Genomic DNA, 14,299 nt, shown 5'->3' on the forward strand with positions numbered 1-14,299 from the left:
GCTAGTTTTAAGATTAACTTCTTTATCAAACTTTTTCTAGGGATGCCTGGGTGGCTCAGTGGTTGAGTGTCTGCCTTTGCCTCAGGGTGTGATCCCGGAGTCCCAGGATCCAGTCCCACGTTGGGCTTCCTTCATAGAGCCTGCTTCTCCCTCTGCCTATGTCTCTGCCTCTCTCTGTGTGTCTCTCATGAATAAATAAATAAAATCTTAAAAAAAACAAAAACAAAACCTTTTTCTTTCCATGTTCTGGTCACTGATTCTTTCCCTCTCTTTCTTTAGGCATAAGATGATAACAGCTCCAGAGTATTGAAAACCTTATAGTTTCTATAAGTTTTATAGTTTCTATCTATGCTACCCAAATTTTTGCAAATAGTCCCTTTATTAAGCCCTCCTCAATTATTATTTTTAAAGGATTTTATTTATTTATTCATGAGAGACACACAGAGGCAGAGACACAGGCAGAGGGAAAAGCAGGCTCCATGCAGGGAGCCCGATGCGGGATTTGATCCCGGGACTCTAGGATCATACCCTGAGCCCAAGGCAGATGCTCAACCGCTGAGCCACCGAGGCATCCCTTAGCCCTCCTCAATTAATTTTAATTTGAGTGTACCATTTGTGTCCTGTTGTATTCTTATTGATAGAGAAAGGGAATCTAGAGGGCAGTTTTTGAAACTGCAGTACATACTGGGCACACTGTATATTTGGGGTAGCTTAGATGGATGCCAATAGGGTTAATTAAGGAGCTAAAGACACTTAAGCCATTCTTGCTGTTACCACTATTATATTCTGTTTTATCAGTCTCAACTGATGTTAAGCCCTTCCCTTCCCTTTCACCATGGACATACTCTGTGCTTGAGTTCTTTCATTTATAGACTATTCATGTGGCTCTAATACTAGACTTTGCCCTCCTTTAGGATAGGGCCTATTTTATTCATCTTTGTGTCCTCCACACAAGTACGCCACAATGCTTTAGTGGGTACTTAGTCCGGCCATAATTCAATGATCCATCAGACTACTTCTAAGGATGAGCATGGACTGAAGTGCATAAGGACACAGACAGAACACATTTTGTTTCTTGATGTTAGCTTCCGTAAAAACCTCAAACAATATATTGTTGATGTGTTATATCTGTAAACATTATATAAATGGGTATGTCTGACTGTATGTCTTTTCTTTAGCATCTGCTATAGGAGAAAAATTGGATAGAAGCCTGAAAGTCATGGGCAATTGTAACTTTTCAGTAGTATATACGGATCTGGTTACAATTTGAAATAATACAGAACATTTTTTTTCTCTTCTGACTTTTTTTCCGATTGAAATTTGTTCTTAAATGTTCTCAATTACTGGATATTGATGTTTTTTACTTTGAAAGCCTGATTGCAGATACCCTGGTAATAGTTTTTTACCTTTTAATTAATGATAAGCACTGGAGAAATCAGTATTAAAGCAGTCCTAGCTTTGGCTTTTAAGGCGCATAAGTACAGTGTAGTAGTAAAATGCATATTATAATTGAATATTAGAATTATCAGGATTTTTCAAATGAAAGCTCTCATCACTAATATTTTGATACGCTTCAATATCAGGATTAAAAACTCGTGGTGCTTGGTCAATTCAATGGCTATGTTTTAAAGTCTAGTTTGTAAGAGTGAGAATTCAATTATAATAAATTTCTTAATCTTACAATAGCAGGATGATGTTTCCCTTCACATTTATACATTTTGTCTTTGCAGATTGCAAATGACTATCAGTGAGCTACGAATATACAGACAACTGGTATCAGGCCCTTGAGAGAGACAATTTCTATATACTGACACAGGTTTCTTTTGGGAGAATTTATATACAATAAATTATTTACATAGAAACCTAAAGCTTGGGGAACCTGGATGGCTCAGGGTTTGAGCATCTGCCTTTATCTCAGGGCTGATCCCAGGGTCCTGGGATCGAGTCCCACATCAGGCTCCCTGCAGGGAGCCTGCTTCTCCCTCTGCCTGTGTCTCTGCCTCTCTCTCCATGTCTCTTATGAATAAATAAATAAAATCTTAATACAAAGACAAAAAAAAACCTAAACTCCTTCTCTCTTCTCCTGTGCTTTAGTTTTACACACACACACACACACACACACACACATACACATACATCACTAGCAAAATGCCACAGGCCATGAAATTAGTCTTTGTTTGATGGGCATTGACTATAACCAAACCCCTTCCAGCTGTATCCCTGATGCATCAGAGACCTGGGGAAAGGGAGGACAACAGAGGTGGGATAGGGCCAGGACAGGGTTGAAGGACACCCTGGAAACAGGTGTACAGTTTTGGTAAGCCATTAAAGGGATTCATGTCCCTCCAGTTACTATTTTCAAACTATAAAAAGGAGTAAAAATGAGGGCATTGAGTCTGGGGGAAGGAGAGGGTATTGAAGGAATGGGTATCTGAGGTTAGGGTTTAAAACTCTGCTTTCCATGATAGATGCAGATGCAAGCACAAAGAAAATAATACCTAGATTAGGAACTTTTGCTCTGAACAACCAGTAAATCTGATTTAAAAAAAAGAAGAAGAAGACCTTAAATTCGGGAATAATTGCAGATTCATAAGAACTTGCAAAGAAATGCATAGGGAGATTCTAGGTACCCTTTACTCAGCTTTGCCTGATGTGGATATTTTGCCTCACTCTAGTACAATGGAAAACCCAGGAGATTTATACTGATACAATCCATAGAGCTCATTCAGATCACCAATTCTACTCGTATGTGTGTGTGTGTGTGTGTGTGTGTGTGTGTGTGTGTCTTTGTGTGTGTGTGTGTGTGTGTGTGTGTATGTGTAGGTCTAGGCAATTTTACTGTATGCATAGCTTCATGAAATCACCAATACAAATCATGTACCTGTATTATCATAAGAACTTACTGTACTTCATTATAGCTGCACTTATCCTGTCCCCAATCTCAAACCACTGATCTGTTCTTGATCTCTATAATTGTCATATTGCATGAATGTTATGTAAAAGTAACCATGTAGTTGGTATCCTTTTGAGATAGGCTTTTTAAAAATTACTGATTAATATTCCATGTTATGGATGTATTGAGGTTTGTTTAACCATTCACCTATTGAAGGACATTTGGATGATTTCCAGTTTTTGTCTATAACAAATAAGCTGCTATGAACATTCATGTATAAGTTTCCATGTGAAAATGTTTCTATTTCTCTAGGGCAAATGCCTAAAAGAGGACAATTGCTGGGTCATATTATAAGTCCATTTTTATCCTTAAAAGTAATCACCAAACTCTTTTTCGGATTAGCTGTACCATTTTACATTTTCATCAGTGATGTATGAGTGATTGATTTCTCTGCATCCTCACCAGCATCTGTTGTTATCACTTTTTGTTTTAAACATTCTGAAAGGTATGTAGTGCTATCATATTGTGGTTTTAAATTATATTTTTCTATAAGCTAATGATGTTTAATGTCTTTTCATGTGGCTGCCAGCTGCATATGTACTTTGGTGAAATTCTTCTCTTTTGCCCATTTTCTAACTGGATTTTTTTGTTTTTGTTTTTTTGCTGTTGAGTTATGAGAATTCTTTATATATTATATACTAGTCCTTGGTCAGATATGTAGTGTGGTTGGTCCAGGACTTCACTGCTGTTGCTTGTAGATCAGACTGATTTTGGAGCCACATGGTAGGACTGGGGCTCCCCACTAGGTTTCTATTGGGATTCCCCTTTCCTAGTCCTTTGGTCTGAGAGAGCAGGCTCTTTCTATTGGTGTTTTGGGCTTATAGGCCTTTCTAGTACCAGCTCAGGGTATATGGAAGATAAACAGAAAACCAGGGATTCACCATGTTGTTGTCTCTGAAGTTCTGAGATCATTAGCTAGACAGTCTGACTTCTTTTCTCAGGCTTTAGATGTTTTTTGTTTTGTTTTGTTTTGTTTAATCATTTTCTGTTGAATAATATCCAGGATGTTTAGTTTTATCTAGAGTGAAAAATCAGTAGAATAAAGACAATGGAGTCCACACCATTTTTTTCTGGAACTGCCTTGTAGATTTGATATTTGGGGATACCTGGGTGGCTGAGGGGTTTAGCTCCTGCCTTCAGCCCAGGATGTGATCCTGGAGACCCAGGACCAAGTCCCACGTCGGGCTCCCTTCATGGAGCCTGCTTCTCCCTCTGCTTGTGTCTCGGCCTCTCTCTCTTTCTCTCATGAATAAATAAATAAAATCTTTTTTAAAAAAGAGAAAGATTTGATATTTGGGAAGCAATTCTATCTCAATCAGCAAGAGAATTGATTTTTTTGGAGATGTTATTTGACAACATGAGAGCACTGTATGCTTTTAACCTCTTAATGTTTTAGTGTCTTAAGTGGCCCTTGCATTATCGTGACCCTTTGGGATTAAAATCTTATAGTGCTTTCAAATATTTTCACTAGTCTGAGACACAAGGGTTGCATGGGCTCTTGGATGCATTGCCCAGATCCTCCTTCAGGTACTCATTACCCCACCTCTCCCAGATGCACACACCTCTTTCATGAGAGTATAAAGGCCTCTGCCCTCTCCCTTGGACACCAGATACCCCATCTTCATTGATCCCCACAAGCTACCATTGGGATTTCTCTTTCTGCCAATTCTGCCTTCTTTCTCCGTCACTTCCCTTCCACGGATGTTGATCCAAAAGCATTCCTTTCAAAACCTCCTTCAAGCCAAATGTGTGAAGAATCTGTTTCCTGGGGGAACACAACCTGCCTCCAAACACACTTGTGGGCTTTTCTTCCTTGTAACTGGAATTGTCTGTGATGCAGTTCTTCTAGAACTGTAATGTTTTTATTTATTTAATTTTAATGACTTGATGGCCGTTCTACATGATAATTCCATTTGTTTTCAAAATCCTCACTTAGGAGCAGAAAAAACTGGTACGGCATGCTTTTCTCCCCAATTTTTGAAATCCTTAACCTGAGAACTGTGGCTTTCAATCCTTTCACATTTCTTGGGACCATCTGTTTTTATGAAGAGCCATTACCAAACACAGCCAATTTTGTATATTCTTATTTCAGAAAGTTTACACAAGTCTGCAATCACCTCTTCTATAGCTGCTGCTAATATTTAGTTCCTGCACGCTAAGTGTATGGTTCCTGGCACTGTTCTCCACTTGGCACTCTATTCTGAGTTTCTTCACTTAATTTGGAACCTTAGACATGGTGGTGGCAGTATCATTATCTTTAAGCTTTTTTTTCTTAGCCACCAGCTGATTGCAGTGAGTAAACAGTAGCTTGTACATTGCTCAGTGATATACACCTCCCACCAAGAGCTGGTTACTCTTCACGTCTCCTGATTTATTTCCCATGGTACTTCTAAATTAACTACACGAGATCTCCTCTGCCCTCTTAAGTCACTCCTCTGTTGGTTCATTTGGAATTTTCTCCACCTCAATTATTGTCAGCCATGGAAGGAACTTAAATAGGTCCTCTGCATCTTTTTTTAGAAAAAAGATATATATTTGACTTTATTCAATCAATATGTACCTAAAGTCACCAGGAAATTGAATTTTTGTAAGCCTAATAAAAATCTAACTGCATTAGAAAAGTTCACTATTCCTATGGAGAGTCTTTTTCTTGAAGGTAAGTGATAAACCCTTAATTCATGTTTAAATCAGACACTTACTATATCTGGGTCTTCCTGAAAAAATTCATGTAAAAGTGAGCCTGGTCTATTTTCCTTTCTTTCTGAACTGCAGTATGGTTCAAATGAGTGAAAATAGAGAGTAGGGAGGGGATTAATAAAAGTAGATTTTAATAAAATTACTGATAATGGTCTCTGAGAAAATAATGTAATATTGAGAGACATTTAATGAGAGAGAATATCCTCAAAATCTGTAACACTACCAGTTACTAAAAGTCCATGTGAGTATGTATTGTAAGTATTTATTCAAAATATTTCCCCAATATTACGTGAGATACCCTTTTAAAAGTCTGTACCCTTCGAAAAACATCTGTACTCACTCTATTGAGTATGTCCTTGGAAAATGGCGACTCCTCTTACTGTTTAGTGTTCAGTTCAGTAGCATCAGTTATTCAAGGTCTCTTTTTTTTTTTCAAAAATTTTTTTAATTTTTATTTTATTTATGATAGTCATAGAGAGAGAGAGAGGCAGAGACATAGGCAGAGGGAGAAGCAGGCTCCATGCACCGGGAGCCCGACGTGGGATTCGATCCCGGGTCTCCAGGATCGCGCCCTGGGCCAAAGCAGGCGCTAAACCGCTGCGCCACCCAGGGATCCCATCAAGGTCTCTTTATGGGTATTAAAATCATGGGGACAGTCTTGAAAGTTGACTTGGTAAAAATGTAAGCATTTTATGATGGGGCATGTCCCTTGATCATTTTCAGCCTGAGTTTTTTCATCTGCAAAATAGGTAAAGAAATACTTATCTCATAGAGGTCCTGTGGGATTTGATTCAGTTGAGAGTACTCTGTCGTCTTTACAGTAATAATCAGACACAGGCTGTTATTGCCGACTTTCAAGATATTTCTTCTGAAAATATAATTAGGACAATACTGTTCTTTGTCTAGGGCTTCCCAGTTTGGGGAAACCCTTCTAAAGATTTCTCTTTGGAGAGTCACGATTGCCATGCCCCGAAAGCAGGTTGGGTTTGTTTAGGGTAGTTTTGTCTTTCATCTTTATCTTTTTTTTTTTTTCTTCAGAGGAGAAAACTGAAAGCTAAGGGTCAGCAAGGTTTAGCAACTCAGGCTAAGGTTGCATGTCAATAAGCAGCAGACCCAGGGCTAGAACCAAGCTCTCTGACTACTCGTCACTTCTAGTAGGGTCAAACACTCAGTACTGTAACACAAGAACCAAGCAGCTAATGGAAATGAGTGACATATGAACCTATCGAGAATGATGGGAACACTGGTGACCCAGAGAAGGCACATAGAATGAACTGGGCGGTGGAGTGCCACCATTGGGCTCCCATCAGCTGAGGCCAAGGGGGATTTCTAGCCTCACGTGTTAAGATCTGCTGGAGTGATTTTTTGTGTGTTTAAAGAGAAGTCAGAAATTCAGATTTTTATGTAAAAATATTGACACTTAGAAAGAAAAGACAAAACACACAGCAGGTAGTACTAGTATTTTATTTTTCCCTGTTGCAATCTCTGCAGCCTTGAGATACCCCTGCTCCCTGGTTTTGGATCCATTAGATGCTGAATGAAGAGATTTCCAGGTGCTTGAGGGCAGTAATATGCCACATTTATTGTTGCATCCCCAGAGTCTAGCAAGGGGCCTGAAGTTACACAATGTGCTAGCTCACACTTTTGAATGGGTGACTAAAGAATGACAACAACAAACCAAAAGGTTTCCCACAGAATGTGTCTTGGGACCCAGGTCGTCACACAGGTCTGCAGTGTGTCTTCTGTTCTACTCCCAGACACTGAGAGCACATTTTAAATGTTTGGGCAGGGAGTCATTTCTATTATTGTTTCTTAAATGGAAATTTTAGGAGGTGTAAAACTAGGGTGGAATCTTGATCTGTTTCTTGAATTACTGGAAAAAAAAATACTAACCACTACATACAGGCATATGCCAAACATTTTAATTAAGTTAATTTTCAATAGTTTCTGTACCATAACTTCCAGGCACAGTGCTATTTGAAGATGATAATTGTATTCAATGGAATCTCAATTCAAATGTGTTCCATACCTCCACTTAAGTGTAAGTTCATTTTTCTTAAAACATTTCAGGGAACCTCTATTTATTATAAAGGAGGGGAAAAATGCCATATGGCGCTTTGGTTGATGTAGATTATATATATATATGTTTGTGTGTGTGGATTATATATATATGTTTGTGTGTGTGGCCATGGATTCAAACACATAATTCTAAATGTTTAGAAATAGTTTACCAACTATATTATAGACATCAAAACTTTCATGGCCAAAGCCTTAGCCCCCTTATTTTCTTTAAATAAAAAAATATAAGCAATGATATTTAGATTGGGTCTTCATAGCAACAGCAAAAAGCCATAGTTAAGTCCAAAAATAGTAAATGTGGATAATAGGAACTGTGATTATTTGTCCTGTCTGTGACTGGTTTCAAAAGGTAGAATTCTGTTTTAATATTAAATCTAATATTTTATTCCACCCTTGGAACATGTCACTGTTCCCGTTTTAATTAAGAAGATTAACAGCTAGAGAAGCACATTCCCAGAAACCCACCTTGTACCACACCATGCATCCAGTCTTTGGGTAACTTGTTGAAAGCAAAACAGAACAATTTTCCTCCAACCTTTCCACTACACTCTGACTTCAAGTTCTGCTTCACAATTAAATAACTTGCCAACTTTGAATTAGCAATAAACAGCAACTCAAGATCTGTAGGGTTTATAAGCAAGTCAGAAGTGGTGCTTAGAATGATTACATTCCTAAGCCCACAATTATCACAGCTCAGAACTAATTTTTATGCCTTAAATAAAACCAAAAGAATCTACACAAAGCACTTCATTTTCTGGGAAGGTTAAATTAAAATTAAAATGTTCACTGGAAAGTCATCCTCTTTAAAATGCATTTCCTAAGAATCACTTACTGGAGGAAGGAGTAGCTACTGTAATTTTAATTTTTCATCTATAAATCCCTTTACTCCCTACAATAGATATAGAGAGACCACTGGTATTTCTTTCTTTTTTAAGTATGATATTTTTAAAATAGGACAGAATAAAATATTATTCTGCAAGGCAGTTCTTTCGGGTTTACAGATTGTACCCATTTACACAATATGGTAATTTATTTACCAATTGGGTAGCAGAGGGTGCCTGAAATGGAAACAGAGAATATTCCAGAGAGACCTAAAGTAGGCAGTGAATGAATAATAGCCAGAAGAAAGTCTTGGATTATGTCACTTGTCTCCTGCAAAGTCCAAGTGCTTTTGCAGCTCTCTTTGTAACATTCTATTCAACATCCAGGTCAGGGTCTGGGAGAGAGACAGACCACTGGGACAGATGTAGCCTGGCAACTTAGTTGTGCTGTATGAGAAGCTAAGAGGAGGGAGGAGTGAATATTCCTCCCCAGCTTTGGCAGTTCAAATGTTTTGGGGCTGGTGGGAATTTTATTTGAGATTTCTGTTAACTTTCATATGGTAGGAGACTAATAAGTTATCTTGTTGACCTTCTAGACAGCAGATGTATTAAACTATTTTCCCTTGGGCTCTATCTGGAATGAATGCCTTAAAAAAAAAAAAACAACGTTTGAACATTTAAAAATATGAATTTCTAGATTCTCTTTAAACGTTGGAAAATCTGGCCACACTGTATTATGATTATCCCCTCATGATAGTGCTGGAGCTGAGCCAGAGGTGTGTGGTTTAGATGAGGTATATGCTCCTCACTTGGCAATGCGCATACACACACCCTGCACACCTGGTGTCACTCATTTTCTCACCTTTCTGGCTCCAGAGTACTTCTGAGTTTGCAGTGCCTATTGTGTAAGCTTGTTAGAGTGACTTTATCAAGTCCTTTCTTTCCTGATCTTCAGCCTTAGATTCCCAACTACTTAATGGACATTTCCATTTCCATGTTCCTCTAGCTCCTGTCTTAACATGTCTGATGCCAAAATCTTTTCCATTCCCTTTAGTACTCAGTGGTATTTTAAACATTGATCTATATTATCTCATTTAGTTTCCTAAAGAGTAACTAAATGTATTTCTCTTACAAATGGGAAAATTGAGGCTAGAAGCAGAAAGGAAATTTAAGATGGTTTGATTTGAAAATAAATATTGTCTCATTATAGTTTCAGGACCATAAGGGACTATGTTGTGCCTTTTCTCTTTCTTTTTCTTTTCTTTTTAAAAATTTTTCTGGTAATGTGTTTGGAAAAGTATCAGCATAAAGGAACCTGTAATATACTTTGTGATTATATTGTTGCCTCTTCCTCTATATTCTCCATCCTATAAGATATACAAAGTCTCTATATGCACTGTTAGGATTATAATTCCCTATTTCCATAGGGAAAGAATCCTAGCCCCAGTAGCAATTCAGAATGGTCTAGCTCAGTGCTGTCCAAATGAAATACAATGTGAGTCACATATGTAATGAAAAAAAAAATTAAAGCTACATTAAAAAAAAAAGAGCTGGAATTACTTTTAATAATATATTTTATTTAACCTAGTATGTCTAAAATACTATCATTTCAACATGTACTCAGTATCTCAAAATTATATTTTATATTCTCTTTTAGGGGTAGTAAGTCTCTGAAATTCTTTTTTTTTTAAATATTTATTTATTTATTTATTTATTTATTTATTTATTTATTTATTTATTTATGATAGTCACAGAGAGAGAGAGAGAGGCAGAGACATAGGCAGAGGGAGAAGCAGGCTCCATGCACCGGGAGCCCGATGTGGGATTCGATCCCGGGTCTCCAGGATCGTGCCCTGGGCCAAAGGCAGGCGCCAAACCGCTGCGCCACCCAGGGATCCCCAAGTCTCTGAAATTCTATATATACTTAATACCACATACCTCAGTTCAGACTACTAACGTGTCAGTTGCTAAATAGCACATGTGGCTCTTTGGCTATGTGATGGACAGCCCAGGTCTATACCATTAGCCTTACATACAGCAGGAGGGTGAAGCAGAGGGATATGGTTCCAGTGGTGGCTGAGGCGTAACTCAACATCCCTAAGCCCTGGTTGAAATCTCCTTTTGCAACTGATACTACAAGCCTTGGGATGTACAAAGAAAGAGAGTTTTGGACTGAATTATTTATTCTTTTTTTTTTTTTTATGGATACAGCTGCTCGGTGTTTGGTAGACCAAAGAATTGGTATAATTTTAGTATTTTTCTCCTGCTTTTAGTGCAATTCTAGGGTTTTAATGGAAGGAGTTAGGATATGACTTCACAGGAAAGTGTTTTATCTCCCAGAGTAGTTCATATTCCCTTGCCAGCCTGAGGTGAGATCATTAGTCCAAATCAATTCCCTTCTAGAAGAATTTACCTCTTGCCTCCCATCAGGGAAAGTGAGCAAGCACACAGAAAGAAGGACATGTAGCATTATTGGGAATATGAAAGCCTCACTGAAGAAGCCACTGAAGAACAGTGCAGCAGTGTGTGCATTAAAGGTGCTAAGGTAGTTTCAGGTAGTGCCAAAATGGACAGCCTGAATCCAGAATGAAAGTTTTGTTGGGCTGAAGCGCTAGTAACTATGATTTGTGATGCCCAGAGATGCAGACTAAAGGCAATCAATTATGTATGGCCTGTTATTACTTTGTGAAAACTGGTCCTGAATTGTTTTATTATTTGATAGTGTTTTTCCAGCAAAGTCAGGTTTCTTCTGCTGCCATTTTTCACTGAGATAGATGCAGAAAAACTGAACTGTTCTAGTGAGCGTGTATTTCTAGCTAGTCTACTGATTTGAATTTCAGGTCGTGATGATACGGTCATAAAAATTTGCCCTGGGCACATCTTTGGCTGATCTTAGCCGAAAAGCATTTTTTTAACGCCACATGATGAGATTTAATAGCTTTTGCATTGTGGGTTGGGTGCTTCATCAGGGAAATGAAATAATTCCATTTCGATTCTTTTCGTATGCTGGAAGCCCTCTGAGTTTCCCTCATTAAGATGCCAAAAAGTGCTGTCTAAACATATGCTCTGAACTTAAGATGTTCTGCAGCTTCCTCTTATTATTGTTATTCTTTATAGAGCACCCAGGTACCAGATATATATTTCTAATATAGAAAAGAAGCGACCACGCCCCCTTGAGCTTTCATTTAATGTAGAGAAATTCAGCACAAATGAAAGGTATGGTGCTAAGCAGACACTGTAAGTTGCAGAAATGGATTTTGAGGAGTTAGTCATGGCCACAGTTTGACACGCTTCCCAGTTGTCCTGCTACGGTGCCGAGCTTTTTTGCATCTGTTCCCCATGGTCTGTTGCCTTCCTTGTAGCTGACAGTGTGGGTAGAGCTGTTTAATAGAGAAAGAGGGGAAGCAGCCTTAGAAATGAACGAGCTCCCCAGTGGTTCTGAGGCTGGCACTGCCCTGAAGACAGCAGTCCCCATTGGTTTATTTATTCAGCTGATTCTGATCTCCTGAAGTGATATGTTTTTTAAAAATTAAGGGTGGTGCAGTCAGTGAAATGCCTGACTTTTGGTTTCAGCTCAGGTCATGTTCTCCGGGTCATGAGATAGAGTCCCACGTCAGGCTCCCTGCTGGGCATAGAGCCCGCTTACGATTTTTCTCTCCCCCTCTCCTTCTGTATGTATGTAAGCTATAACATACATACATACATACATAAATGTTTATAAAGTATGCTAACCTTAAGTATACAGATTTGACGTTATGCTTATATTAAGCGTATCTTTTTAAAATATTTATTTATTTATTTTTTCACGAGAAACACAGAGAAAGAGAGGCAGAGACACAGGCAGAGGGAAAAGGAGGATCCTTGCCAGGAGCCTTATGTGGGACTTGAACCTGGGACTCCAGGATTGTGCCCTGGGGCCAAAGGCAGATGCTCAACTGCTGAGCCACCCAGTCGTCCCTATATTATGCACATCTTTATGGCACTACCATCAAGATCCAGGCACACCAGATCCAGGCACAGCAGACTTTCCAGCAGATTCCTTTGTGCCCCTTCCAGAAGTTTTCCAAACATACTCCCTCAACAGGTGACTACTATTTTTGATGTCATATCAGTTAGTTTCACCTGTTCTTAAGCTTCACCTTAATGGAATCACACAGCCTGTAGTCTCTCCTTTCTAGCTTCTTTCAATGCATATATTTATAAGACTCATCCATGGTTCATCCCTTTTCACTTCCATGGAATATTTCATTGCATGAGTATACTACATGTTATGGATCCGTGCTCCTGTTCACGAGCACTGGGGTTATTTCCAGTGTTTCTAAAATTCCATGTTGGTCCAGATCCTACCATGTGCAGAACAGTAAGGAAGTGGCACTTACCCAGGGACCTAGAGCGCAGAGATGCTCTATGCTGATGGAAACTTCCACCTGTCCCCTGGAGACTTGTCTTCTACCCTACATGATCTGTGCACTTGCTTAATCCTTCACCTCACCCACCACTCTCTCTCACCTAGTATTGATGATACTAATACTAAAAGCTGTTGTTTTCTGAACATATACCATGGGCCAGGCACTAGTGCTACTCTGTTATGGTGATGTCAAGACCCTGGGAGAATTGTTTCCACAAGTTTTACATGGAGAAACTGAGGCTTTGGTAAGTTAAATGGAGTCCCTAATATTACACAGTGTATTAACGGCAGACTAAGGATTCAAAGCTAGATTTTCTGACACACTAATCACTACTCATCCTGACAAAAACAGGGTCCTTGGGATCTGTGAGGAACTGACATCTGCGAGATGGGACACAATTTTGTCTATTCTTTTAGCCCATGACTAAAAATCAGCTGTAATTTTTAAAATGTCAAAATCCATCATTCTCTAGCTTTAAACCTTCAGTGGCTCTGCTTGTCATTAATATAAAATCTGAATACAAAATCACCATGCCCTGTGAGGCCCTCGCCTGCTCTGTTCCTGTCTCCCTCTCTGACCTTATCTCCTGTCTACCAGACCTTCCTCAAGTTACATTGAACTTCATCCATTCTTGAAAAAGCCAGGCTTGTTCCTGTCATTGGGCCTTTGAGCTTTGCCATTTCTTCTATCCAGAATGCTCCTTGGATCTTTGCATGTCTGGCTCCTCCTTGTCATCCAGCTCTCAGCTCAAATGTCACCTTCCTAGAGAGTCCTTCTCTGACCACCCATTAGGAAGGACCTGTCACGTTGCCTTGCTTTATTTCCTTCCTAACACTTACTGCTCCAAACTTAATTTGTTCATCTAATGGATCACTTGTTTATTTTCTGTGTTCCTCAACTGTCATGTTCACTGAGAGGCCCTCAGCTTCTAGAAGAGTATCTGGCTCGTAGTAGGTACTCAACAGGTATCGACTGCATGAACAAAGGAATGGGTAAATGTGTGTTTCCAAGATTTCTGATGCTCTACGGGCTATTTTCTTAATATGTTTTATAAAGAAAGAGAATCTTATTTCAAAAATATGACCTTACAGGTTGAGGGGTCCAATTGGCATGTGATAAAATGAGGGATTAAAAAGGAGGAGGGCACATTATTCATTTTATGTTCGGAAACATGATCACAGAAATTGATTTCTGGCACTAAACGAATTTCGCAAACATCAGAACTGACCATAATATCCTGGGAAGTGGTTCTTCTCTTGTTGTCATTGCTTGTTGCTTGTTTATTGCTCATTGTGAAAAACTGGAATGGGGAAACTGTCTCATATCTCCAGCCTGGAGCA

At 38.9% G+C, this 14,299-nt stretch overlaps 1 protein-coding gene across 1 annotated transcript in view; it reads left to right on the forward strand.

Annotated features, from left to right (window-relative positions):
- Positions 1–14,299, forward strand: part of FHIT (fragile histidine triad diadenosine triphosphatase) — a 1,445,250-nt gene that overhangs the window by 203,743 nt on the left and 1,227,208 nt on the right. The window lies entirely within an intron of this gene.

The sequence above is a fragment of the Canis lupus genome, chromosome 20 (assembly GCF_011100685.1).
Source record: "Canis lupus familiaris isolate Mischka breed German Shepherd chromosome 20, alternate assembly UU_Cfam_GSD_1.0, whole genome shotgun sequence".
In the NCBI taxonomy this organism is placed as follows: Eukaryota; Metazoa; Chordata; class Mammalia; order Carnivora; family Canidae; genus Canis; species Canis lupus.